The sequence below is a fragment of the Triticum aestivum genome, chromosome 6A (assembly GCF_018294505.1).
Source record: "Triticum aestivum cultivar Chinese Spring chromosome 6A, IWGSC CS RefSeq v2.1, whole genome shotgun sequence".
Lineage (NCBI taxonomy): Eukaryota > Viridiplantae > Streptophyta > Magnoliopsida > Poales > Poaceae > Triticum > Triticum aestivum.
The window spans coordinates 168439889-168467640 of record NC_057809.1 but is presented as its reverse complement, the minus strand read 5'-3'; positions in this window follow the sequence as shown (position 1 = coordinate 168467640).

Below are 27752 nucleotides of genomic sequence, written 5' to 3'. Positions count from 1 at the left end.
TATCTATTTACTTTTATGCTGAGTCATCATCCTCTTATTAGAAAGCACCAGTTGGAGAGCACCGCTGTCATTTGCATTCATTACTGTTAGTTTACATTGAGTATGACTTGACTGGATCTCTTTTACCATGAATTACAATGTCTAGTCAGTCCTTGGTCTTTAAAGGTGCTCTGCATTTATGTTTTGCGGTCTCAGAAAGGGCTAGCGAGATACCACCTTGTTATATCATAGGGTCAATTCCATTTCTCCCCCTAACTTGAGCCACCACCTGGGATTTGCCCCTAGTTTTCATGTATGCTCAAAAATACCCCTCTTCCGTCTGTGGCCCTTACAGAAATCCCCCTCCGGGCCGTTACCGTTGGGTCAATGGTCTTTGACCGGCAACTGGGCGTCTGTTGGACATTTTGGCCCCTGGTTCTTACATGTGGGCCCGTATCAAAACGTTATCCACTCAGTCACTGTGTTTCTTCTCCCTCGCGACCACACACAGACTGGAGCAAGGTGATTCACCGGCGGCGCACGAACGACATCATTCTGGAGCTCAGGCAGTGAGGCCGCGTGGATGTGCACCTCACGCATGTCGTCCACAAGCTCTTCTGTCGCCATGGAGGTAGGTTATTCTTCTCTGATTTGTGTGCGCCCGTGGATTTATCGTTAGGGTTTGAGCTAAAATTGGGGATTTGCTCTCCCAGAGGTCGATGGAGTCGGCATAGTGCAGTTCTCCTCCGAGTTCTACATGCTGGATCCGAGTTATTGCGGCCTTGAGAAGCTTTCGAAGCATCGGTGCCCGGGGCACGAGCTCGTTCCCGCTCGCCGTGTCGCCTAGGGAGGAGCAAGCACGGGGAGATGTTTTCTTGGATGCCCACTTGATGTAACTTGGTAGATTGTATCTCCTTTGCAACAAATTGGTGCCAAGATCGCATTTTGACGATATTTTTTATGTTGCAGCTTCCTGGTGAATGTGAATGGGCTGTGTGGGTTGACCCTCCTCCCACAGATCTTGTTGGGCGTGCATTTGAGACACTACATGATGGACTAGAAGCAAGTTGGCTCAAAGCTCATCGTTTAGAGAAGAGGGTGACACATCTCAGAGAGAAAAAGAAGAAGTTAAAGTTACAGTTGCAGAAGAAGCATGATCAGATGGAAACATGGGCATTTCTGATGATAATTGTTGGCATATGCATTCTATCATATTTGTTGGGTTCAAAGAATGCATATTAGTCAGTGAGAATAAGCTAGTTCGGCACTAAGTAGAAATTAGCTTGATGTTGTGAACTTTTTCATGGTGCGAGTAGTTTCTGAGTTGTGTATCAGTTGGATCTTGTGAGACAAAGCAATTGAAAAGCATCAGTTGGATCTGTCTTATTGTTTGTGTTTGTACCTCTCCAATCCATATTACTCGTCGAAAATCAAATGGTCCCAACGAAACATAATCGACATCCATTTGAGCGACAAGTAATACATGCTGGAGGAAGTGATCGACAACATCAATGATCAATGATAATGCTTCATTGTGGTCACTCAAGATCAATGATCAATGATGAACAACAGCAAGTTATGACTAGGATAAATTCCAAATAATACCAACAAAATGCCAACATCGACAACAAGGTATGTCAACAGTAACATGAGACAACATGATCCATTACATAGGTTCACACAGCAACATGAGACAATATGATCCATTACATAGTTCACACAGCAACATCAACTAAATAGTTCAAACAAATAGATGGTTCAAAGCTTTTGCTACATAGTTCAAACATGACTCAAATGACACGATCACACAGTGTTCACAGCAAGTTTCCCCTCTTGCTCCTAGTGTTGCATGCAGGATTAGAAGAGAGCCTGGACTTGCTCCTAGCTCTCCTAGTTTTCCTAGCATCAGTTGGCACCTTCTTAGGAGAGGCAGACCTGCTAAGCTGGTTGCTTCCAGTTACAAAACCACCAGTCATGAGCGTATCGCCTTTCGACTTCTTCTTTGGTGAAAGAGGGTTGTCACAAATGATAATCATTCTCAAGATTAGATGGGTATTAAATAGCATAATGGATGTGAACATATAATATTCCACCAAATAAACCATATAGTAATCAACTACAAGATGTAATCAACACTACTAGTCACCCACAAGCACCAATTTGAGGTTCCGGTACAAAGATTGAACACAAGTGATGAACTAGGGTTTGAGAGGAGATTCTGCTATTGAAGATGTTGATGGAGATTGCCCTCCGAAGATGGGAGAGTTGTTGGTGACGATGATGACGATGATTTCCCCCTCTGGGAGGGAAGTTCCCTCGATGGAATCACTCCACCAGAGGGCAAAAGTGTTCCTACCCAAGTTCCACCTTGAGACGGTGGCGCTTTGTCCCGAAAGTCCTCTCCTTATTTTTTCTAGGTGAAAATGACTTATATACCAGAAGAGGGGCATCAGATGTGGGCCGAGGAGGGCACAACCCACCAGGGCACGCCTAGGGGACCCGACGCGCCCATGTGGGTTGTGCCCACCTGGTGGGCCTCCTTGCTACTTCTTGGGCTTGCGTTGTTTTTTCTGTTGAGGAGGAAAGGGTGATGCAGCAAGGTACAGATAAGTATTTTGTAACATCCCAAATTTTCAATTTGGAATGTTATACATAGGTCATCATATGCATATCATATTTTATTTGCAATTTGGGTTTTGATCCTAGAAATTCTAAACAACTCAAGTACCCACGAAGAGAATTGGGGATTTCATTTATTTTCATATTTGAGTTTTTCTCAAATATTAAAAAGAGGATCATTTTGGTTTTAATTATTTTTCTCTCCAAAATATTTCCAATATTAAAAATAAAAGATAGGAGATAAAATGACTTCTCCAAAATAAAGGAAATATTGGAGGAAAAATGTTAAAATAAAATAAATAATTTTATTTGGATTTTATTTGTTATTTTATTTCAATTAGAAAAAATTATGCATTTTTCAAAATTGCATTTTTAGGCCAAGAAAATGTTCACTTTGTTCTAAATATTTTATTTAGACGGTGAAAATTGTTTTTGGCATTTTTAGAAAAAAATTATATTTATTTAGGATTTTTACTTTTCGACGGAATTTGTTTTTTATAAGTCACGCGCCCGACTGGACCAACGGCCCAGCCGAGCCGGGCCAAGCCCACTAGTGCCGCCGCCTCCTATAGCCGTGCGAGCGCCGGACTCCCACCGGAGTGCGGGTCGGTCTCGGCGTCCATGCCCCATCCCGCAAGCCGCCGCCGCTCCCGAGGCCTTTATAACCCGCGCCACCCCCATCGCCTCTCACCACCACCGCCCCTGCAGCAGTAGCAGCCGCCACCGGCGCTACGCCATGCCGCTCCACACCGCGCCGCTTCGCCGCCGCCGCGTCACCCTGCCGCTGCAGCCGCCGCCGTTGACCGGCAAGGAACCGCCCGGTTCGCCGGTTTTTCCGGGTTTTTTCGGTTTTAGATCTAGGCCAGTTTTTTTAGGATTAGGGTTTTTCTCGGTTTAGTTCTAATTCGCGAACGTTCGTTCGTTTAGACCTAATAACGAACTAATTTGTTCGTTTGCCTCTATTAGCAGACGTTCGTCTGATAGTTTTTTCTTTTTCTGTTTTATTTTCGCCAGGGACCTATGCACGATTATTTTTATCACAGATTAGCCCCTGATCTTCAAACCCTCGTAATTTTTCAACCGTTCGTCCAAATCTAGTGAAACCAATGCCAAAATCTTTGTCTCGAAGTTCGCTTTCCATATAATCAACTTCAACATGGTGTCAGGACCCCGATCCTAAGTCACACCGATCTAGCATGTAAAACTTCATATCACTTTGCGGCCTCACGCACGGTATTCCCATGGGTGCCACCTTACCTAGCCCGGGACCGTTTGCGCCTTTTGGCTCACGTATGTGATAGTGTCGCTAGCATCCATATGACAGAGAACCCGGGCCGACATGACTTACATCAGAACATGTCGGTCATCAGCGTGTGAATCCAGGCTGTAGCAACTGCGCTAACAGGGCTTTGAGAAACCGGGCTATAGCAGGCTAGCAGGACTCTAGAAGTCACCGCGTGACATTTCCCCGAAGGGACAAACACACGAACAAAGTGAATCACATGCTGGCCAGTCTAACTGTTTTGGAGCAGTAGTACTGGGCTAGCAGGACTCTGGTAAACCGGGCTGTAGCAGACTACCAAGGCTCAGTGGAAGCACCAGACTACATTTCCCCATAAGAGAGGCTACCAAGGATAAACAACTAGGTTGTCGAATCCCACACATACCAAGCATTTCAATCATACACACAATATGCTCGATATGTGCAAATACAACATGGCATCACAACAAGACTCTATGACTCAGAGTATTTATTCATTAGGCTCCAAGGAGCCAAGCATTACAAACATGGGTCTCATGACCCCAACATACAGAGCATACAAGCAACAAGCACATGCGGAAGCTTAACTTGTATGGGTACAGACATCTACAAATGAAGAAGGCTGAGAAGCCTGACTATCTACCAGATCTTGCCGAGGGCACAGATCGTAGCTGAGGTATCAAGCTAACGTCGAAGTCCACACGGAACTACTAGCGAGACTGACGTCTCTCTGCAAAATATAAAATAGGCAAACGTGAGTACAAATGTACCCAGCAAGACTTACATCAGAACTAACTACATATGCGTCGACATCTAGAAAGGGGGGTGGTGGAGTTTAACTGCAGCCAACTTTGACTCGGTGGCTATCTTAAACTACGACTGCAAGTAACTCTTTTGAGGTGGCGCACACGAGTCCACATATTCACCATATCAATACACCACTAAGGATGTGCTCCCGTCTCCCTACGAGAACGCCATCCATAGCACTCACGCTTATCTTGCGCATTTTAGAGTATCCACTTTCACTTGTCTATGAACTATACAGGCAACCTAGAAGTCCTTTACCGCGGACACGGCTATTCGAATAGATCATTTATAACCCTGCAGGGGTGTACTTCTTCACACACGCTCTCACCACTTACCACCATGTACACGTCATGTATCTCGGCAACCTTCAAGCGGAAGCCTGGCGAGGGAGTCGGCCATGACCTGACTAACCACACAAGTCTCTAGTACAGGTTTATCGCCTATTCGGGTTCCATCGGCGAGGAGATCCGGCCGGAGTTTCGCTCACAGCCCCAAACGATGTGTGCAGGGTTCCCGAGACACCAAACGGGCGCCCGGTACACCGTGCCACTGTGTATCTACCGCATCATAGCCCACCCCTAGGGTCAGCGCTACGCACGATCGCCAACACATATCCTATAAACACCAAAAACTAGTTGTAACTCTTGGACAGAGGACTAGGGCAGTTAACAAGACGAGAGGGTCAATTAAGGATCCCAATGAGTGGTAATAGCTGTTCATGGATCACAAACACAGAACTCAGTTCCTGAGAATGGTTTCAATGAGACAACCCACCATGTACTGCTACATGGCCTCTCACCGCTACCTTTACCAAATCATGTTCACACACTTAGCTCACACACAGTAGGACATGTTCATCACTATTCCAATTCATCCCCGATGAATCAGACCTGACTCAACTCTAAGCAGTAGAAGGCATGACAAACAAGCATGAATGAGTAGGCACATGAGGGCTCAAACAACTCCTACTCATGCTAGTGGGTTTCATCTATTTACTGTGGCAATGACAGTTCATGCAGAGGAAAAGGGGTTCAACTACCGCATCATGTAACAGTTGAATCGTTGTTGTCCTAATGCAGTAAAAGAGAGCAGGACCGAGAGAGTGGGATTTTATCGGAATGAACAAGGGGGTTTTGCTTGCCCGGCACTTCTGAAGATGATATAGCTCTTCATCGGTGTCATCGAACTCATCATCGGAACATACCTCTACCGAGGGGGAACAACCACCGGCAAACACAGAAAGAACACAATCAATGCAATGCACAATATGATGCATGATCATGACATGTCGATATGCTGTGATTTTAGCTAATGCAGCTAAGAACAGAAGGGTCTGAGTTGATTTGAACCAAAGGTCCAAATTCAAATTCAAACTAAGAACTTATAAAGTGCATTATCATGTTTTGATCTAAACAGCAAGGTTAATTTGTTTAAACATGCATGAAACCAGTACAGATGGATAGAATGGATTTTTCTGATCATTTTGCATATATAAATTATTTCATTTGGAGTTACGGTTGAATTTCTATGATTTTTACAAGTTTATTCTATTTTCTGGAATTTCCTGAATAAACTTAAATCCAGAAAATGCTTTAGTGCGTCAGCGTTGCGCAAGGCTCATGTCAGCGAGTCAACTGGGACGGTCCATGTCAAACCTGACCAGTGGGTCCCGCACATCAGTGTAATAGGGCAGGGACAGAGGCTGACCAGTGGGTCCGGGTCAACGTTGACGTGGCATGGTCAAAATGACATGTGGGGCCGGCTATATTAACCTAAACTAAACAGGGAATAAATTCCAGGGTTAATTAAGGCGTGGGGCCCATAGTCAGTGAGAGAGGGGGTTAGTTAGCTGGGTCATTAGTGGCTAATGATAGCGCCACGTCGGCGTCACCGGAGTTACGCCGGCGGCGACCAAAAACACGGCGGAGGCACACTGGAGGGGCTCGGTGTTTCACCTATGGTGCACCATTCGGTGCACCCCTTGGCCCTATGGAGAGCTGGCGCGATGGCGCGTCGGATGGTGGTGGTCTCCGGGCCTGGGGTGGCCGGAGTCAACGGCGGCGAGCTCGATTGCAGTCGCCGGAGTTCGGGCGCGAGCGGGGACGCGGTTGTTGTTGAGGATATAACCACTAAGGGTAAACCGCCCAGGAGGGGCCGGTTCACCTTCACCTATACTGAAGCCCAAGGAAACCCAGAACATGGCGCTTTACGGATGAAGCTTAGAGGCCCAGAGCCCGCAGGCGATTTAGGGCCCATGGTAGTAAACCGCCACGATTGTATGAAACTTGCATTGTAAGATAGGAAAGAGGAGACCGAGGTGGACACTTGTATGAGCCAGCCTTGGGACACTGTAGACCGGCCGGGGTCCTCTTGAGTATATAAAGGGGTGACCTGGCGGCGGTTCAGGGACAGACAACAACTCGAGAGCCAGACAAAGTGGATTCGCTCCCTGGTCTTCGAACACCTAGCAATACCAATCACAACTAGACGTAGGCTTTTACCTTCATCGAAGGGGCCGAACTAGTATAAACTCCCGTGTCCCCTTGTCCGGTTTAACCCCTTTAAGCTAACTAGTTCCGATGGCTCCACGACTAAGTCCTTTCACGAGGACATCTGCCGTGACAAACCCACGACAGTTGGCGCCCACCGTGCGGCTATCGCACGATGGTTTTGAGTTCTTGAAGGGAAGCTTCGATGGACTCAAGGGATACGCTGTGGGCCGGATGACGAAGAGTCGTCGCGGCAAGCTCTGCATCGACAACACAGGATGGGGTCCCGAGGCTGATTCAATCGAATACGGATACCGGGTCCCCTTTGGTGGGATTCACGTCTTCATCGGCAAGATTGGCGAACCGGCCCCCGAGCCGGACATCCACACCGACATCATCGAAATGGCTCGGCGTGCAAGTTCTTCGCCGGTTCAGCCCGAGGCAAGGCATGTTTTTGTAGGTGTCGTCCATGGATCAGGGTACGAGGACCGACCGGTCTCCGATGGAGAAACCGTAGTCTGCTCTGATGACGAGTCCTCTGGAGAAACCGAATCGCTTTACCAATTGCAGGACGGCCAGATTGAGGGAGGACCCAAGGGCAATAGTATTCCGGATTCCCCCGGTCTGCCAAACTGGGCCACCATCTTCATGGCCGGCACACGATCGGCGCCTCATTCATCTACCGCCATAGCAATACTCTCTGGTTCAACGACGGCCACACCAGCAGGGGCAGGAAGCTCGGCGTCGCCTCCGGCCCAAGTCTTATCTGATTTGTTCGATGCTCTGGCGGCATTGATGTCTGTGGAGGTAGACGCAACAGCCAGGGATCAACACGATGCGGAGATTCTAAAGGTGAAAGATCAGATAGCTCAGGCTAAAGCGGACCTGGCAGCAGAGAACGCTAGGATGGCTACAAAGCGGGCCGAGTTGGAGGCACGGGCTTACCTGATTAGACTGGATCAGAATGCTTCAAAGGAAAAGTCAGCAGAAGAAGGTACTGATCACGTCTCCCGTCGGTTTATGAGCCGCAGGATCTTTTCAACACGCCAGGTGCAGGAGCTAGTAACCAACCCACGCTAAACCAGGTGGGGGCGCCGGGAGCAGGAGCGCCAGTTCAGCCGCGCATGACGGACCTGCCTCGCAAGAACAACGTTCTACCGTCCATGCCGCCTGGGCATTATTCCAACCCGTTGGACAATATTGTGGCTGCCGCTTCGCGTCTGGCGGCCCTCCCAACCAACGGCGAGTCACCAGTTGCAGTAGAAGCGCGTCGGTCCAGGGATCTCCTTCAGACGGTACTAAATCAGCAGCAAGCGTATTCACACAGCCGTGAGAGGATTCATTCCACTCCCCGTCCAAGCCGGAGTTATAGCAGACACGTGGAAGACGAACCGTCTGTGTCCAGTAGTGCACACCGCCGAAATTCGCCATGAGGGAACAACCCGGCCGGGGGAGGTGCTAATGCGCAAGATCTTGTGGACCATGGCCGTGCACGTCGAGAGGCCAAGTTGACAGCTCTACAGCATACTCTGGTTCACCCCACTGCCTCCATGGAGACAGGGGCAATGTTCAGTTCCTTAGGGGTACCATGTTTAACTCCTGCGTTGCGTAATGTGCGGCTACCCAAGGATTTCAAGGGACCTCGTAAGGCACCAAATTACACCGCCGATTTGCAGCCAGAGGCGTGGGTGGAGAGCTATGAGATGGCAATGGAGATGTTAGATGTGGATGAGGCGGTGTGTCGTAAATATTTCACCATGATGTTGGAAGGAACAACTCGCACTTGGTTGAAGAGCTTGCCGACCAACTCTATTGGATCATGGGCCGAACTGAAGCACCGGTTCATCCAGAACTTCAAGGATACGTGTAAACAACCAATGTTAATCGTAGATCTGGCCGCTTGTGTCCAAGAGGAAGGGGAGTCCACGACCCATTGGGTCAAACGAGTCTCAACAATTTTGCATTCATCAGATCATATCAATGCAGACACAGCAGTGTTAACATTAGAGGGCAATTGTCGTTTCAAACCATTAAAACAAAAGTTGGGAAGGCTCAAACGTCACTGCAATGGCATGTCAACGCTCATGGCCGCTTTGGTTAAATACGCCGATTCAGATAATACCAAGGATCCGGATTCAGAGGAGGACAAACCGGAGAAATTTAGAAGAACGGCTATGCCAAATGTCAGCAACATAATCCGGCAGGCCATGGAGGCGGTGGTAAGCGCAAGGCCGACAGCAGTTTGGACTTTGTTGCAAATACCAACACGCAGGAAAATGGTCAGCGCCGTAAGGGCAAGCAGCCCCAGAGGGGTGGAGGTCCAGGCAACAATTTGGAGCGCATGTTAAATCAGCCCTGTCCAAAGCATGGATCGAAGGAGAAGCCAGCGACACATCTTTGGAAAGATTGTTATATTATGCGGGACTTCAAGAATTCCAATATGTTCCAATATGACAACGGCCCGCCCGGCGGTTCAGGAGGAGGTTTCCATGGGCCGGGTTATGGAGGCGGCGGTTCCGGTTTAGGGTTTCCAGGCAATCAAACTGGACACGCCAAACAAGGACACCAAGGCAACCAGGGAGGTTACAACCATCAAGGGAGTCAGCAGCAGCAGCAGTCGGGTTATCAGAGCAATCCCAAACAGCTGAACAGCGGCCAATATCATGTCTTCACTACTAGTTTGTGCAAACGTGATCAGAAGCTTCACAAAAGGGCAGTCAACTCTGTTGAACCGGCAGTACCTCAGTATTTACACTGGTCGGAGCAACCTATTTTGTGGAGTAGATATGATCACCCGCCTCGGGTTGATAATCCAGGTCATTTGGCCTTGGTGGTAGCCCCTCAAGTTGGGGGATACAAGTTCACTAAAGTGCTCATGGATGGGGGAAGTAGTATCAATATTTTGTATTATGATACATTCCGCCGTATGGGGTTGACAGATAAGGATATTAAACCGTCAAATACGGTCTTTCATGGTGTGGTGCCTGGTAAGTCTGCATATCTGGTTGGTAAGATAGCTTTGGAGATGGCTTTTGGAGATGACTACGATTCAAGGTCAGAAACATTGACATTTGAGGTGGTAAAGATCAAAAGTCCGTACCACGCCTTGTTTGGGCGGCCGGTTTATGCTAAGTTTATGGCAAGGCCATGTTATGTTTATCTACAGCTTAAAATGCCATGTCATAAAGGGACTATCACAGTACATGGAAGTCGAAAGATTGCTTTGGAATGTGAAGAAGGCGACGCGGCTTATGCTGAGTCGGTTTGTGCCACGGAGGAGTTAAAATTCTATAAGGAGCAAGTTGATTCGGCAGATATGACCTCTTTGAAAAAGCCAACTACGGAACATGATCCAGTGTTGAAATTCAAATCGGCTACAGAAACTAAGATGGTTGACTTTGTTCCTGGCGATTCATCCAAACAGTTCAGCATCAGCGCTAACCTGGATCCCAAATAGGAAAGCACGCTCATCGAGTTCATCCACGAGAATCGGGACATCTTCGCATGGAAACCTTCTGATATGCTAGGTGTACTGAGGGAACTCGCTGAGCACACACTCAAACATTGATCCTAAGTTCAAACCGGTCTGGCAGTTCCTCCACCGTTTCAACGAGGAGAGGCACAAGGCTATAGGTGAAGAGGTAGCCCATCTGTTGGTTGCTGGGTTTATTGTTGAAGTCTTTCATCCAGAATGGTTGGCCAATCCGGTGCTGGTTCTCAAGAAAACCGGCACTTGGCGCATGTGTGTGGACTACACAGATTTAAACAAGGCTTGCCCTACAGACCCCTTTGCTCTCACTCGCATCGATCAGATAATTGATGCTACGGCGGGTTGTGACCGTTTGTGTTTTCCGGATGCTTACTCTGGTTATCATCAGATCAAAATGGCAGTTAAGGACCAGGAGAAGACAGCCTTTATCACTCCCTTTGGAGCCTTCTGCTATGTTTCCATGCCGTTTGGACTGAAGAGCGCTCAGGCAACTTACCAGCGATGTGTTCAGAATTGCCTTCATAAACAAATTGGGCGCAATGTTCATGCGTATGTAGATGATATTGTGGTCAAGTCCAGAAAGGAGGGGACATTGATAGATGATCTACGAGAAACCTTTGACAATCTTCGGGTTTACAAGATGATGCTCAATCCAGAGAAGTGTGTCTTCGGTGTCCCGGCCGGCAAGCTCTTAGGCTTTCTAGTTTCAAACAGAGGCATCGAAGACAATCCAGAAAAGATTGCAGCAATTACATCCTTGGCTAAAACGGCGTGTATTAACGATGTTCAACGTCTGGCCGGCCGGATTACAGCCTTGAGCCGATTTATCAGCCGCCTTGGAGAGAAGGCCATCCCTTTATATCAGATGCTCAAGAAAACAGATAACTTTGTCTGGAGTGAGGCAGCTGATAAGGCGTTTGAGGAACTGAAAAGGCAGCTAGTGGAACCACCTGTGTTGGCAGCACCGGTCGATAAAGAGCCATTATTATTATATGTGGCTGCTAATGCCCGGGCTGTTAGCGTCGCCATTGTGGTAGAGCGTAAGGAGCCTGACAAAGAGTATCCGGTTCAATGGCCGGTTTATTATATCAGTGAGGTGCTCATTGAGTCAAAGAAGAGGTATCCACATTGGCAGAAACTGGTGTATGGGGTGTTTATGGCAAGCCGGAAGCTCAAACACTATTTTCAGGGCCATCCTATAATAGTGGTCAGCTCAGCTCCTTTGGGTGACATCATTCAAAACAGGGAGGCAACTGGCCGGATTGCCAAGTAGGCCATTGAGCTTGGACCTCATGGACTCAAATATATACCCCGCACGGCAATCAAGTCCCAGGAACTTGTGGATTTCATCAACGATTGGACGGAGTTACAGGCACCTGAGGAGAAACTAGATAATACATATTGGACTATTCACTTTGATGGGTCCAGACAGTTAGAGGGTTCGGGGGCTGGAGTCGTGTTAACTTCCCCACGAGGTGACAAATTTTGTTATGTCCTCCGTTTAATGTTCCCTTGTACTAACAATGCAGCTGAATATGAGGCTTTACTCCACGGTCTTTGGATGGCTAAAGAGATGAACCTGAGTCGGGTTAAGTGCTTCAGCGATTCAGATCTAGTGGCTCAACAAGTGTCGGGCCCTTGGGATTCTAAGGACCCACTCATGGCTGCATATCAGTGAGAGGTGGATGCAGTGGCTGGTCACTTTAAAGGTTATCAGGTGGACCATATAGACTGACGGAAGAATGAAGCGACAGACACTTTAAGTCGTCTTGGTTCCCAACATAAACCGGTTCCGCCCAATGTCTTTCTTGATGTATTGCAGAATCCGTCGGTCAAAATACCAACCGAAGAAGATGTGGCTATTCCTGATCCGGAGGCTCAGTTGGTGGCAGCTCTGCATGCCATACCGGATTGGACGATCCCATATCTGGATTACATGAACCGGGGTGAGTTACCAGCTGAGGAAACATTGGCTCGACAGATAATCCGGCGTTCCAAGTCCATGACCATACTCAACGGGGAGTTACATCATTACAGTGTTTCAGGAGCAATTCAGCGATGCGTTTCTCCTCAAGAAGGTTGTGAGATTTTGCGAGAAATTCATGAAGGGGATTGCGGTCACCATGCTGGTTCAAAGTCGTTGGTTGCCAAAGCTTTTCGCCACGGTTTTTACTGGTTGACGGCGCATGCTGATGCGGAGGATTTAGTCAAAAGATGTGATGGCTATCAAAAGTTTGCCCGCCGTGCACACGTTTTGGCTCAGGAGTTGCGGATGATTCCAATTACATGGCCGTTCACAACTTGGGGGCTGGATATGGTTGGACCCTTCAAGCGCTCCAAGGACAAGAAGACCCACCTGTTAGTAGTGGTTGATAAATTCACTAAATGGGTGGAGGCAGAGCCAGTCAGCAAGTGTGATGCAGCCACAATGGTTCAATTCATCAAAAAGGTGATATTCCGGTTTGGCTTTCCACACAGCATCATCACAGATAATGGTACGAACCTTTCTAAAGGTGAGATGAAGGAGTTTTGCCAATGAGAGCACATCCGGCTTGATGTAGCGTCCGTGGCTCACCCCTAGTCTAATGGTCAAGCGGAGAGGGTGAATCAAGAGATCCTGAAGGGTATCAAACCTTGGCTTATGGTCCCTTTGAAGCGGACGTCGGGTTGTTGGGTGGAAGAATTACCATCTGTATTATGGAGTATAAATACCACCCCAAACCGATCTACGGGTTGTACACCTTTTTTCATGGTTTACGGGGCTGAGGCTGTCCTCCCAAGTGATATTCGTCACGGCTCGCCCCGGGTTGCAAATTATTGTTGAAGCGGACAACGAGCAAGCACGCCAAAAGGCGCTGGACCTGTTAGATAAGAAACAGGACATGGCTTTGGCTCGGTCAGCGATTTATCAACAAGACCTGCAGCGTTATCACAGCCGCCGGGTTAAGACAAGAACCTTTCAAGAAGGCGATTTGGTACTTCGGCTCATTCAAGACCAGACTGATATGCACAAGTTATCCCCACCTTGGGAAGGGCCCTTTGTGGTCAACAAAAATCTGCACAACGGATCATACTACCTCATTGACGTTCGAGAAGACTCACGTAGCTCTGAGGAGGAGACCCGGCGGCCATGGAACATAGCTCTCCTACGGCCTTATTACACTTGAAGCCACAGGCTTTTTCTTATGTATATATTTCAAACAATGTATATATTATGATCAATATAATAAACCGGCATCCTTGCTATTAAGCAGGGTCTCCGCCGTTTTTTCTTCCTCAAATATCTGTTAACTTGGGGGCTTCAGCTAATAAAGCAAAGTACTACCTATTAACCCGGCTATCATACCACCGCCTAGCTTGGGAGCTTCACACCCAAGGGGCCAAAGAGAGTTTGACTGCTCAAAGCACGACTCAAACATAGGCACCCATTGAGCACAGCTCACAAAGTTACTTGGGGGCTCTTTGGGTCAAATACCAAAGAGTTTGAAAGGACCCTTGTAGCCGGGTATCGACCCACGGCTTGGAAGCCTGGTGTATTCACCTAAAACCCCGGGTTAACCTGCCTTTATCAAGTAAGCCACTCCTATCCAGGTAATCCTGGCATGACCCGTCGAACGTTTGACAGTTACTCTCATTGAGACCCTGAACTTGTCAAAGTTAAAATGATGATTGGTTAGTTGGAGGGCCATCTTAAAAGGCTTTGTCAAAATGGTTTAACTCAGTGGCCAGGCAGCCCATGAAAAGCCTTGATTTGGGCCTGGCAGCCCCTGAAAAGCCTCGACTACAAGTTTTTTCATTTGCTTTTTGAAATTTTTTTGCCTTTGATATGGTTTTAAGGTAAACTGGTGTCTATTGACCCGGCTATCAGTCCAGTGTTTTTTAACCCGGCACAAGCTTTCAGCTATCAGTTGTTAGTACAAATCAATTATAAACCGGAGTTTTCTTAGCCCGGTCTGGCGTTGACTATAAGTTGCCAGGATGATTATCCGGTGTTCATCACAACCCGGTTTTATATCATATATACCAGCATGGCATGGTGGAAGTTGGGTTTTCACCCTTCTTAAAGTCACAATTTGTAAACCAACAGTAATGTTTCGTATCACAGGTATGATTTATTATTGTTGCAACCATCGTTGCTTACCAAGTTGTGTTTGGTATTTTGACCCGTCTGGTGGTAAACTGCCCGGACAGATTTTTCTTATGGAGACACAGGATTGCATAATATTGTGAAAATACATAAGCCAATACTGAAATTATCATGACGGACCAACGCAAAGTGTGTCCCAGTGCACGATGGCAACGGATTAAAGTATTTTTACTAGCCTATTACAAGGCGCTTGAAGGCCCAAAGTATGGTGTTTCCAGCAGAACAAAGTTCATGAAGCATCACTCTGATTGCCGGATCAAGCCTCATTACCATGTTGATGTGAAGTTGATGGGTCATTTGCCGTCGGATCAGCCTCCTCCTCCCCACTTAGCGACTGGAAGTTTGTGGTAGTCCAGTCAATCCAGGTTAAGGCCTGAAAGATAGCTTCTTCAATGATAAGTTCCGATGGATCAATGTCAGGGGCATAAGTGTGCTTACGGATTGGCGGAATAAGATTTTGCGCTTCCGGCATGACAGTATTAACCCGTTTGTTGCTGGCATCATAATAAGACCGGTGAACAGTCAAGTTAGCATCTTTTGCCAGTTGACTCGCTAGAGGACGCATTTCCCTTGTAACTTTTTTAAGGGCTTCGTCATCAAAATCTGCCCCGTTTTCTTGTGTGCTTGGAAAGCCTTTGGCAAGGTCAACTGGATCCAAGTCGGCTATCCACGCTTAGGCTCGGGTGAGTGCCAACAAAGCGCCAGCCCTGGCAGCAGATCATTTTACCTCTTCTATCTGTGCTGGTGCCATGGATAGCCTTGCCAGAGTGTCGTTGATCAGTGCTGGGGCCGGATTGTCGTAGGATGCTGCACAGATAACCCGTTGGGCACCAGCGTATAATTGTTCAAGCAGAGTATATGCTGCTTTTAGCTTCATCCGTACATCTGAGCCCAGATGAGTAATGCGGCTACCTACAATGGTTTATGATTTTCATATTTCAACCGGCACCTTACAAGATGGATATTTCAGATGCCTTGCTAGGAGTACTTACCAAATACTGCGGAGGTCATGGCGTTCACTTGACGCTTCAACCCAGAAAGCTCTTCTGCCACCGGTTTAAGAGCGGACTCGGCGTCTACAACCCATTTCAGCAATGTATCCTTCTCAGTGTCCCAATTGGCACATTTAGTCTTGAATTCTTCCTTAAGTTGTTCCATGGAAGTTAAAGCGGCTCGAAGCTCATATTTGGACTTAGAAGATTCTTCTTGATAAGTTTTGATACTCTCTTGAAGATCAGCAATTTGTGTGCGTTGATGGTTTATATCAGCCTGCCACAATCAGAGGAGCATATCAATATTTTAACAAAAGTCCCAAGCATACAACTGGTTCTATGCTTGGCACTTGGGGGCTAATGCAGATTGCTTCTTTCTTACTGATTGTTCAAAGTCCCAAGGATTAATACAAGTTTCAATCCTGGCACTTGGGGGCTAATGTATATTTGTTCAAAAACTTAAAAATCAACTATGTGCAGCATGGAAGGTCAAAAGTCCCGGTTTGTCTTTACAAGCTAAACCGGCCCTTGGGGGCTACAAGATACAAGGCAGTGAAAATGCAAAGATAAGGATGAAAATGTTTACCTCATAGCGTTCCTTCATCAGATTTACCAAATTAGCTTCATTATCTCGGCTTGTATAAAGCCGGTTCAAGAATCCGGAATGAAGATCCTCGGCAGAAAGATTAGCATATTTTGACAAGTCAGCTTCCATCTTCCCCTTGCCCATAGAAGTAAATTCATCCTTGGCAGTATGTTTTGCCAAGCTAGCTGGATTGCCCGGAGTGGTATAAGAAGTGCCAGTAACAATAGCGTCATCATCTTCGGCTGGGTTAGGAGTGGTAGCAGGGCTTGGCGGATTAGCAGTTGAGCTCTCAGTGGATCAACAATCGGACTGGCAGGTGTAGCGTGTGGACTTGAGGTGCCCTCATGTGTGGCCGGATCAGCCTCCGGCGGATCAACATCGGTAGCTGGCTCCAGCAGGACAGAATCATCCATGATATTATCAAGATTTTGATCAGGATTTTCAGGATTTTCCTCCGGTTCAACTTCGCAGGTAGGGGCACTAGTCTTAGCCTTTTTACTCAGACGAGCTCTAGCACTAATATTAAAACAAGGATTAGCATGATTAACCGAATTATGAAGGAGAAGAGAGGGCTGCATACTTACCCAGGGACGGTTTTTAGTGGAGGCAGCTGAGTGGTTGATGAACCACCAAATGAACTAGAAGACACCTGGTAGTTTGAATCAGATGGATTGAGAGGGCATCGGAAGAAACCTTTCAAAGGATAAAGTTTTTCAAGAGAACAAGCAACCTCTGGACGATGTTTCCGGTTTGGGGTATGAGGTAAACTAGAAGAAGTGACCTGTTGACCACTCTGCCGGGTTGTGCAACGCCGTTCGGTTTGTTGTGTCTTCAAAGAAAGTTTTTGATCCAAATGAACAAGAGGGTGAGAGCATTTCACTTTCCGAACTGCACGGCGAAATCGTTGAACCGACACAAGTTCCGAGTCAGAAAGACAAATTACCTCAACATGATCTGCATGGCTGGCCTCCGCATCATCCTAGGAGTAATCATTATCAGTAAAATATATGAAATAGAAGTCAGGGGAGTCAAATTTTACCTCTTCATCCGAGTCACCGACATCCTCTGGCGGTTCCGAAGACTCAGCAGTTTTCTTTTTGGCAGCTCTCTTGGTGACCTTGGTCTTAACACGACGAGCCTTAGCCACTTTGTCTTGAGATTTCCTTTTCCAGAAGAAGCTACTGGCCTACGAGATTGCACAAAGGGTTATTATAGCAGTGTTAAAGCGGAGAAGGATCAGGAAAAGTACAAGGTTAAAGTTTTTACTGCTGGCGGCTTGTTGGGGGCATAAAAAGGGCGCAGACCAGTTTGAGTACATACTATGAGCGGTTCATCAAGTATTTTCTTTACACCTTCAGTGACTTCATCATCGGTCAGTTCTATTTGAATAAACCGTTGTGGATCATTGGTGTTGTCGGTATATTCAAACATCAATCCGGGGTGGCGGCTTAGAGGTAGAATGCACCATGAAATCCAACAGCGGACGAGATCAACACCAGTCAAACCATTGGCAAGGAAAGCCTGGAGTTTGGTGAGTTGAGGTGCATAGGCTTGTCAATCTTTGGCAGACAATCTCTGAGGTAAAGGGTGTCTATTGCTGAGCCGGTGCGGATGGTGGCCCGACAAAGGATTCTCTTCAGCAGGGGCAGTATTCCGACAGTAGAACCAAGTTTGGTTCCAATCTTTTGGATGGCTGTGAAGTTTGGCGTGAGGAAATTCAACCTCTTTCCTCTTTTGGATCGACACACCACCCAGTTCAGTATTGGGTCCGTCAGAAAATTCAGTCCGGCAGTTTAGGTGTTAGAGATCTCGAAAGAGATCGAGAGTTGGTTCTTCTTGCAGATAAACCTCACAGAATACTTGGAAATCGCATATGTTGGACACAGAATTTGGTCCAATATCTTGAGGATGGAGTTGGAAGCTGGCAAGAACATCCCGGAATTTTTTTGATCCGGGAGGACTGAAACCTCGAGCTAAATGTTGCATGAACACAATCACTTCTCCATTTTCATGCTCTGGAGGGCACTCAGGGCCAGGAACTCGCCAATGGAGGACATTTTTTGAAGCTAAAGCGCCTACGGTGACATATCCATTGATTTGCATTTCTGTGATTCGAGATGGAACCCAGTTGCAAGCAGCAAATTGCTTCGTCATCTTACAAAGTCTGTAAAAGGAAAATGGATGGTTTACGAGTGAAAGTTCATGTGTGTTTATCAATGTTAAACCGGCAATTCAAGGCATACATGTGAAGTGAACCAGACATTGCTATTCAAGTCTAGATGGCGGTTTAAGAGAGGGCTAATGACATATGACGGGTTATCAATTACTAAAGGTTAAACCGCCCTTGGGAGGCAGAACCCAATATGAAAATCTGCTAAGTGTTGGGGAAACAAGTTTCACAAGATGGTGGTATAATTTTGGATCTACCGTTGTTCAAAAAACAAAATTTTCCGAGCCCTACAATGGTGTTAAATAGAACAGAGAAGGTTCAGATAAGGATCTATACCGGAACCATAAGATGCTGTAGTATCGTAGAGTAAAGTTACAGGTCCAGCCGTAAGGGGAAACTACCAGGCCTAGCTAGATTCAGGAAGATGCGTTAAGCAGGAAGTATCCATCTACGTACTAAAGGAATAAAAGGAAAGAACAACAGTAATGAACTTCGAAAGAACTGCGAGGAACGTCAGAACCCTAGAACAGATCTATGGCAGAAAAAGTGGAGAACTTACCGGAGCTGGTAAGGAAGCGGAAAGGCGCCGCAGTATTCTGGTGCGTTCAGGGTGATGCAGCGGCCAGCGTCGGAGCAGAGGAGACGGTCGATGGTGGCGGCGGAGCTCCAGAGGCTGAGCGGCGCGAGGAAGACGACGCAAAGAGGCACAGGGGGGGGGGGAAGGTGAAAAGGACCCCTCGTTCCTATTTATAAGGCAAAGTTAAAAAACGGCAGGAGCGAAAATCAAGGAGTCGGAAGCCGCAAAAGAGGATGCAGCTATCGCCTCGATCTTCGGGAATTAATTAAAAGGGAATCTTCATAAATCTTTTTATACAGATATAACGTCATGATGATTTACTGCAGTGACAGAGGATGACATCATGGCGGTTCACCAAAGTTACAGGGAGAAGACAATATGACAGTTTACGAGAATTGTCAGAAGTCCAGGTAGTTTTTCTAAGGATTGAAGATTGACATGAAAGGTTCAACTCAATCTGGGGCCTAATGTTGAGGATATAACCACTAATGGTAAACCGCCCAGGAGGGGCCGGTTCACCTTCACCTATATTGAAGCCCAAGGAAACCCAGAACATGGCGCTTTACGGATGAAGCTTAGAGGCCTAGAGCCCGCAGGCGATTTAGGGTCCATGGTAGTAAACTGCCATGATTGTATGAAACTTGCATTGTAAGATAGGAAAGAGGAGACCGAGGTGGACACTTGTATGAGCCAGCCTCGGGAGTCTGTAGACCGGCCGGGGTCCTCCTGAGTATATAAAGGGGTGACCCGGCGGCGGTTCAGGGACAAACCACAACTCGAGAGCAAGACAAAGCGGATTCACTCCCTCGTCTTCGAACCCCTAGCAATACCAATCACAACTAGACGTAGGCTTTTACCTTCATCGAAGGGGCCAAACTAGTATAAACTCCCGTGTCCCCTAGTCTGGTTGAACCCCTTTAAGCTAACCAGTTGCGATGGCTCCATGACTAAGTCCTTTCACGAGGATATCTACCGTGACAAACCCACGACAGTTGCGGTGGCCATGGCGATGTGCGCTTAGCACCTACGGTGTCCACGTGGTGCGGTGAGTTTGATGGGCGCATGCCCGGGACCGAATGGTCACCGGATCATCACCGGAGATGAGCGCGGGCGGCGGCGCATTCAGTTGCAGACGAGGCGACGGCTACGACGCATGAGGGGAAAACGGAGAGGGGGATCAGGAGCAGGGGCTCACGGCGAGGTCATAGAGCAGCTCAGTGTGCTCGGGGAGGCGGCGGAGATGGCGAATCGGACGGCGGCATCCGGCGGCCTTAGTCGTTGAAGAAGGCCACATGCATCATCTTGGGGCCGTCCTGGCTCATGTAGCATGGCGAGGAGGACGAAGGCGACGAGGCGGATCCCTGGGCACGTCGGGGAGCCGAGAGGGAGGCGGTGGCTGCGGCTATGGCGAACGGCGGTGACGGGCTCCATTCGGAAGCGAGCAGATAAGGGGGACGGGGTCCAGAGAGAGAGGGGAGAGACGCAGGGCTCGAAGGAGGTGCGTGGCGACGTGAGGGAAGGTCCAGGGCGACGGGAGGACAGCCAGGCAAGGTGGAGGTGGCGCGCCGTGGCCGCGCGCGCGTCGGGCACGCGCTGTGCATCCGACTGGCGGGAGGAAGAAGACCTCCCTGCCCCTGGTGGGCTGGGCCAGCCAGACGGGCTGCCAGGTGGGCTGCGCTACGTAGGCGGCCAGGTAAGCCGTCTGCTCTTTTTTTAATTTTCTTCTGCTTTGTTTTATTTAATTGCCATAGAATTCCAGTTCAAACAAATTTGGAAACAGTGCCAAAACTCCCCTGGATAATTTGTGTCACTTAAAGGTCTACTCCACATATACATAGAATATCACAGGGCATTTGAAAATATATTCATTATATATTATGACTATAACTCCAAATTCAAATAGAATATTGATTTAAAATCAGAGCCCAAATAATTCCTTAGAAATGTTCCAAAATTTTGGTTTGATTTATAACTCTTGCCAAAATTGTCAGAACTATTTCTAGGGCATTTTGGATTCATTGCAATTTTAGGGTCCATGCCCCTTTATTAAAATGATTTATGAGACTTTCACTTGTCCCCATTTCAAATTCATTGAAATTTAAACATGATGCACACATGACTAGCTAGTCTAGGTCATACCAGAACTAGGGATGTGACAACTCACCCGTACTAAACAAGAATCTCGTCCCGAGATTCAAGCACAGGGTAAGATGAAGGGGAAACGCAAACTAACACATTCTTCATGATCCAACTGTCCTCATTGAAGATATTGATTCATTGCATCATATTTATCTTGACGTCTTTGCTTTCGAGATCTTCATCCAACATGATGACGACAGAAAGAAACTCTACAGGAATCGATCTTCTCGAAGATCGAGCAACTCAAGATCAACTCATGGAGTGAGATATAAAAAAACATCTCTTGAGATGAGACATGAAGCACACATCAGGGGTGATGGAAAGAAGCGGATGACAAGGGTTCAAATTGGTAGACAATAATTCCACACCTAAGAGGGTGGTGAATGGTTGTCAACGTAGCAAGGATTTGAATTGCCATGATTCCATAACGGGGCATCTTAGGGAAGGTGACTCATAGAGCTATTCCCTTAAGTGGCAAAAAGAATTACTTTTGATACAAAGATCATTGAAACTCTTTATACCAGCCTAAGGCAATCACAATCGATCTTTTGAAGGAGTTCGAGAGAATGACATGCTCGGACTAGAATGGATGATGTGGACTACATTGTTGAAGACAACACAATGGATGATTTTTGCTTATCATCTGAAATGGATGGGACCCATGGTAGGACCACATCTGAAGATGATCCTGAACAACAATTGCTGAGAAGGGCAGTCCATGGGAGATTGACACAAGGCAGTGCAAGCTGGGAACAAAATGCAAATGTCGGGAATGTTCCAACCATCATATCTGCCTAAGATTCAGATCTGGTTAGAAATAGGATACTTCGGACACATATGTCTAAAAAGAAGGGTTTCAACACAAGTCGACGAGATAACGTTGCGAGACTCTCGGGAGATGAGCTACGATAGCAGGCTCCAAAACATGAGCAGGTCTTGCTACACACCTGTGAACACACTGTCCTAGACAAGCGTGACCACGTGGCAGTCTTATAATAAAACACTAACGAGTTCAGGTGGGGAACCATAATCGAGGATATTGAGGTCCTTGCATAAGGCATGCTCTTAATAAGGAATTTCCTTTCCTTGAACAAATCAATCAGTGGCTTGGTGTGCTAGGGGATACATATGGAATGAAGATGATCAGTCCATCAGACCATAGAATAATTCACACATGCATGACTGACTTGGGATAATTCCAAAGGAAGCAAAACAAACTTTCGCGAATTCACGGCGGCGACTTACATCAAATGCACATGAATAAAAGGAAGTCACTTCTTTCATCCAAACATATACTTCATGAATGGGGCATGAAGAAAATGCTTACACAAGTTTCCAACACTAGTTGGATGTTCAACACAAATCATGGAGGAAACAAAATGCTACTGATGGGCTCAACAACAACTCATCAGAATTTCCATATCACTGGACTTCCACCATTATATGAACAATGTGATAGTATTGGTTAGACCAAACACTACAAGAAATATGTCAACTTGTGACCTTGACTATTGGTCACTGAAAGGTCATTGTTTTTCATTGGTGACCTTTTTTGACCAAAAACAGAAGGTCAAAAGCTGGCGGTCTTAAACTGAAATTAACGACCTTCTCTGTGAGAAGGTCGTGGACGTTTACGACCAAAATATGCCTACTGTTTTGTTTTGGTCACTAGGAGCCTCCCCAGGCCACGTAGGCATCCGACGTGGCAATCTGATGTGGCACAAGAATTAGCCCGGTCCAATTCGGTGTTTATATGGGCTGGGCCCATTAATTCAGCGCATTTGTTGTTGTTTTTTCTTTCAATTTGGGTAAGCTACACGGGCCAGGCCCTATAATTCGGCCTTTTTATTTTTGGGTTGTGGCACGTTTTTTCTTTTTTCAAATAGGTCCCAATTGTCAGGTTCTGATAAGTGGGTCCCAAATTTCCGATTCTGGTTTGTGGGTCCTTGCTATCATGGTCATGTTCCTCATATTTCAATATGCCAATAATTAAACAACCAATATTTAAATCAAAATAGACAGAAACAAGTGTAATACTTCAAATAACATGAAGCAACAATCTGTTACATCAACACACATACAACATTTCATTCAAAAATAGAGAGAAGATACATGAAATTCTGGAGTTCACAATGCCCAGATAACCTAGCTATTATAACTTAACTTGCTATACAAAAATGTCTTGGCGCTTCTTTGAACATCTTTCGTCTTGAATTTAGGCAAAATATCTGCCAACGAGAAAACAGAACAGCGAGGATATAGTGAATAACAACAGCAGTGCTATTTAGTAAGATTAAGCCCAAAAAGAAACATGCATGAAAACATGCTCGATTACTTCTTGTAGACAACCTTCAGCTTGCTGCCAGTGCGGTGGAGTGCGAGTCCACCAGGATCTTGGCAGCGTCCCTGAAATCAATCATCACACAAAAGGGTCGTCTCAGTCAGTGCGTGCCCCTGAATGAAATCATCACAGATTCAAGCTACGAGAGATTCAGTAGTGTGCATGTATAGCTTACATCAGCTGTGCTTCAATAAAGTCAGTGTGGTGCTTTAGAGTGTCGGTCCACAAATGGGTCTTCTTGAGGGTGAGCCTGGCGGCGTAGACAGCAGCGGCAACCACCATGGAGGGCTTGGACTGCAACAGCCCGTACTGCAGCAGCGCCAGCTCCGCGAAGAAGAAGATGGTGTTCTCCATCTACACACACATTCAAGGAAGACGAGGGAAACATCAATCAGCACACAGACTCGCTGCTTTGGCAAAATGGCAAATACATCTGAAGAATTTGCATGCTGTGTAGTATGTAAAAGTGTGAAGTTCTTCTTTTACCTCCTTGTTGTTCTTATGATCTGAGGAAGACGCGGCCTTGGCAAAACGCACCAGAAAGACGTAGGGCGTGGGCACCGTCAGGTTCCACTCCAGCCTGTTCAGGATGGCCTTCTCCATCTTCAGAATCTGCTCCCGGGTGTAGGCGCTGTCGGAGATCAAGATGAAATCATTCACCTGCAAGCGTGCGCACACAGCTAGCCAGCTCCCTGTCAAAATTCTCCGACCCCTTTGCTTTTACTTCTTCATAGCTAACAAGAGTTCAGGAAGGAAAAATTACTGAAGTTAGCTAAACATGCTATGGGTGCATAACAGATGTAGTAGTCATGTGAAAAAATTACTATGAGATGTAAGATGTGTACTATGAGATGCATGCAGCCCAAACATGAGAAATATCCAGTAAAATATTTTGAGAAACCGGTAACTATATTAATCCGTCTACTTATTTATTGATACTGCTCAAAAGAGTCACTGGAAGTAACATGTGGCATGTTCCTTGTGGATCTTATCCAAAATATAGCACTATAATTCATGCACAATAGCTGACCAGGAAAACAAAGCCAATTGTCTTTATATAAGTTTGCTTTAACGAAAGAAATGATGTACATGCAGTATGGTTCTGGAAGTTACACGAAAACCAATCCAACTGCATCACCGATATAGGCATTTTGTGCTCTCAATTCGAATTCAGCTCCTCCAAACTGACAAGATAAGGGCAGATACATGTGTGGCTCAATTAAACCTGTTGAAAAACAATCAAAAATAGGATACCAAGGTAATTTAGCGATGAGTCGGAGTTTTATTCTATCCAAACAGGTCAGATTCCTGTCACTAAGGGGCTGTTTGGTTGCCGGCCGCACCTTGCCACGCCAAAGGTGCGGCGCACCACAGCCACCTAGGCCACCGTTTGGTTGCCTCCTAAGGTTAGGCTCGCCACACATGCGTAGTGTCTTTTGTAGTTGATTTCTTGCCACACTCTGTTAATGTTAAGTCACAACTCACAAAAACTGAGCATTCACTTGTCAGTTTGAATGCTATGCAAATGCAAGAGAGCAGAAAAATAATGTAACTTCAGCGAGTTTTGATTTATTAGTAGTTTAGTACAACTAAGAGGTCATAACCAATTTACTTAAGCGGCGTCTTTTTCTCAAGTCTCATAAATCAGGTAATCATGAAAAAAGATGTTTAGTTCTTAGTCAACCTAATTCTATGATGATATCCTTAAATAAACTTGAATCTTATATTACCGTTTGCATCTACATTACGTTCATTAGTAAAAAGTACCCGATAGGGTTGTATATCATGCCATGCTAAGCAATCAGCTTGAAGCACTGCAATGGTTGAAGGAGAAGCTACATAGGATATATATATATATGGAGCTAGTGAGCTACATATTCTTTGTACTTGTATATGAAGCAATCTGTAGTAGATGGGAACCACATGAAAATATTAACTTCTACTAGATATAAGCCTACCATTACTTAAGCCCAATAAAAGACTTGTAGATGCCTAAAAGGAAATATATGAGCCCAATATTACATTAATTGGCAAATATATGAGCCCGACATTACATAAACTAGCAGCAAGCAGAAGACACCATGCAAAATGTCATTAGTGGCAGCAAGCTGCACATTTTAACTAAACTGCACTTTGCATCATCTTTTTAGGCATAACATGGGAGTTTACTCTAATATGAGATCACTATGAATATAATGATGGAAACAAGTAATTTTTGTCCCTAATTGTAAGACATGCGGCAGCACTGATATGATCAGGAAATCTAACTGCAATTGCCCTGTGCAACAAAAGCTCACACGTGTATTTAAGCAATGCCCTATGCAAGATTATAATTATTTCTCCTACCATAACTTGGTGACTTTCCCCCCTCAAAATGATGGAATGCACACATGTTCACACATGAGAAATAAATGGCTCTTGCTTTCCTGAGATTCACGGCTATCTAATTGTACAGATAAAATGACCACTAGTAGAAGTACCTAAACACAAACAAGCCCTACGACTACGAGGTTTATAATGACCACTAGAAGAACCTAAACACAAATAGTGTGTTATGTATGCCAATGCAGCGGGGGTCACGGTAAGGATGGCATGGTGTGCAGCCTCTGCAGCGGGGATCTTGACGCACTTGCCGTGGCCGTCAAAGTGCCAGCCATGGTAGAGGCACTCCAGCTTGCCATCGTCGCAGCCTCTCCCCCATCCTCGCCTGCACATGACAAAGAAAAGCAGGAGTGAGCACCGCGGCTTCGACCAAATGGTCGACACATCACAACAAGTTGGTGCGACGGGAGTCGCCATACCTTGTAGGAGGTCTCGATGTGGTGCATGACGTAGAAGCCGTGGCCGCCGCCGAGGATGGTGCCGACCATGATCCGCACGTACGCTCACCGCCGTGACCTGGGCGACGCCATTGCTCATACGCCAACGCCGCCTACCCTTGTAGAGGTGGATGGGGTGCCCGACTCGAAGGAGATGGGGTATCCGGAGTAGAGGAAGGGGAGGGGAGGGGATCAGGAGGACGGCGACTTGGGAGGCGGCGGAAGAGGAACTGCTCGACCCAGATGGGCCAGATGGGGAGACGGTGCAGCGGGTAGAGGAGCTGCTCGATGCAGAGGATCTCATGAGAGGAGGGGCTATACGCCGCCCTGATCCCGGATTCGACAGCCTCTAGCTTCACCGTCGCCATAGCCGGTGGCTGCTCTGGCTGGCGCCATGTGTGGTAGCTGGGTCAGAGATCGGGGAGAGGGAGAGAGAGGGAGATGGAGATGGAGGTGGCGTCGGCAGGGGAGAGATGGCGGCATGGAGGATTGGTGGTGGTGGGGGAAGGTGAGTCAGCGGAGCGGGAAGGTCGGGGAGAGGAGGAGGAGAGGGGAGGCGACGGGGTTCGCCATGGGAGGGAGCGGGGAGGGGAGGCACGGATGGAGAAGAGAGCGAGGGAAGAAAGAATGGAGGCAGAGGGGGTGGATGGAAAATGTCCACGAGGACTAGGGTTTCGGCTTAGGTGGGCTTGGGGTGAGGACTGCCGTTGGATCCGCGAGCATCCGACGGTGTTCCATGCACGATCCACGTGAGACGTCCACGGACCAATCAAAATGCAGTACCATGTTATGACCATTTAAATTGGTCGTAGTTGACTAAAAATAGCATGTTAAAATCATATCAGCTATTTTGTGACGTGAGAAAATTCAAAAATAAAATGAAAAAACCTATTTTCTAAAATACTAGGACATATTTAATGCACAATTGACCAAATGGTTGGGTGTGAGAAGTTTTGATCCACCTCTCGTGAAAAAGACAAATTTCCGCCGATTCAGGTGGAAGCGGGTCAAATTTGAACTGTAGATGCCTCATAATTTGCTATTTATTTTTTCCAATAATCATTTCTAGGTACATAAGTTTCTATTTAATCAGAGAAACACCAAAAAAATTCCAAGATTCAACCACTAGCTAGGAACAGTCATTCCTGCCGCTTTGACCGCATTTTGAAACGGGTATAAAAAATTCAAAAAAATCAAAAAATTAGAAAACCTTCACATTGTGTCATTATATGTGGCCATGTTACCAGGAAAAATAATAAACTTGTAATACAATAATTATTTTAAAAAAGTGTTCTTAGAAACGAGCTATCATGCGTGGATATCAATGGCTTTCAAG